The following is a 2,313-nucleotide window of genomic DNA, read 5'->3' as shown; positions in this document are numbered from 1 at the left end:
GCCTCGGGGAGTGGGCTGGGCTGTGTGTTGATGCAAGGTGGACGCGTTGTAGCTTACGCATCCCGACAACTAAAGCCACATGAACAGAATTACCCCACTCATGATTTGGAGCTGGCAGCGGTGATATTTGCTCTAAAGATATGGAGATGTTATCTCTACGGAGCAAGGTTTCAGGTCTTCTCTGATCATAAGAGCCTGAAGTACTTGTTTACTCAGAAAGACTTGAATCTCAGGCAAAGGAGATGGGTGGAGTACATGGAAGACTACGACTTCACTCTCCAGTATCATTCTGGAAAAGCTAGCAGGAAGCCGACGGGGACTCTGGCATCATTAGCTTTGGAAGATTGGAGAAGGACTGAAGTGGTGAGTGAGTATGATCTTCAGTTCTACGAAGATTATAACCATGCTATGGTGTATAATCTGGTCTCTACACCGGACATTGTGCAACGGGTTAAGCAGAATCAATGGCAGGATCCCTACCTCCAAGGGATTTGGATTCAGATCCAGAATGGAGAACAATTCGAGGATTGGAGAATCCGGGAGGACGGAGCCTTGTATTTCCGCAACCGCCTTGCTGTTCCTAAGGCGGGTGAGGTAAAGAAGAAGATTCTGCAAGAGGCACACAAATCGACGTATGCTATTCATCCGGGGAGTACAAAGATGTACCAGGACCTGAAGAGACAGTACTGGTGGAGAGGCATGAAAAGAGACGTCCGTGAGTATGTCTCGGAATGTGTGACTTGCCTCCGGATTAAAGCTGAGCACCAGAAGCCAGCGGGAGAGTTGCAACCTCTTCCTGTCCCTGGATGGAAATGGGAGCACATCACCATAGATTTTCTGATGGGGCTACCGAGAACCGAACTGAAGCACAATGTCATCTGGGTGGTGGTTGACAGGTTAACGAAGTCCGCGCACTTCATACCGTTCCGTACGACGTACTCTCGGAAGATTCTGTCAGAATTGTACATGGAGCACATCGTGAGGTTACACGGAGTGCCACTGTCTATCACGTCTGATCGTGACACGCGTTTTAATGCACGGTGTTGGAGGAGTTTCCAGGAAGCCATGGGAACAGACTTGAATTTCAGCACAGCATTTCATCCTCAGACTGATGGGCAATCTGAAAGGGTAATTCAGATTCTGGAGGATATGCTTCGTGCTTGTATTCTGGAATTCGGTGGGAACTGGAAGAAATACCTACATCTAGCTGAGTTCGCTTATAATAACAGCTATCAGGCCAGTATCGGTATGGCACCGTTTGAGGCGTTGTATGGTCGTCCTTGTAGGTCACCTGTTTGTTGGTTGGAACCGGAGGATAGACTTACAACTGGACCGGATGTCATTTAAGAGAATGACGAGAAGATAGCTGTGATTCGAGAACGCCTGTTGACAGCTCAAAGTCGACAGAAGAGCTATGCTGACAGAAGGCGTAGGCCTTTGGAATTCCAAGAAGGCGACTTTGTCTTGTTGAAGGTTTCCCCACGTAAGGGAGTTGTTCGGTTCGGTGTGAAAGGAAAACTCGCACCAAGGTATGTGGGACCATTCCCGATCGTGCAACGAGTCGGAGTGGTGGCGTACCGGTTGGCCTTACCGCCTGAGTTATCTCACGTGCATGATGTGTTTCATGTCTCCATGCTTCAAAAATGTCAACCTGAGCCGGAAGCAGTAGTGCAATGGTTTGACGTTCCGATACAGTATGACGCGTCATACGAGGAGGCACCAGTTCAGATTCTTGACCGAAAAATAAAGAATCTGCGTCATCGTGAGATCCCATTAGTGAAAGTGTTATGGCAGCACCATGGAGTTGAGGAAGCGACATGGGAGCTTGAAACGACGATGCAGGAACGTTATCCGCATCTGTTTGCACTTTGAGGTGAGCTTTAATTTCGGGGACGAAATTGCCTAAGGGGGGTGGAGCTGTAACACCCTGAAGAATTAATTAAGATTAATTAAGGTAATTAAGATTATTAGTGTGCCTAATCTGGATTATTAATTGAGTTTAATTAATAAATGTTTCTGACACGTGTGAGTTTAAATAGTTCCAAGGTATTTAAATTATTCTCAGTAATTTATTTTAACCCAGAAGTGTGTATGGGCGCATTTCTGGACTGTTCTTTTAAAATATTGTACACATGCCCTTTTCCTTTCCTTTTTCCTTTTCTTTTCTTTTTCCTTTTCCTTTTCTTTTCTTTTCTCTTCCTTTCCCGTGCGCCTCTCTCCATCATTCTCTCTCTCACTCTCCCATGCTCTCTCTCACTCTCTCTCTCTCTCTCTCTCATTTTTGTCCCAAATCAAACGGATCTTGAACCAAGC

This window comes from Morus notabilis, unplaced genomic scaffold (assembly GCF_000414095.1).
Source record: "Morus notabilis unplaced genomic scaffold, ASM41409v2 Scaffold317, whole genome shotgun sequence".
Classification (NCBI taxonomy): Eukaryota; Viridiplantae; Streptophyta; class Magnoliopsida; order Rosales; family Moraceae; genus Morus; species Morus notabilis.
Note: the sequence above shows the minus strand (reverse complement) of the source record.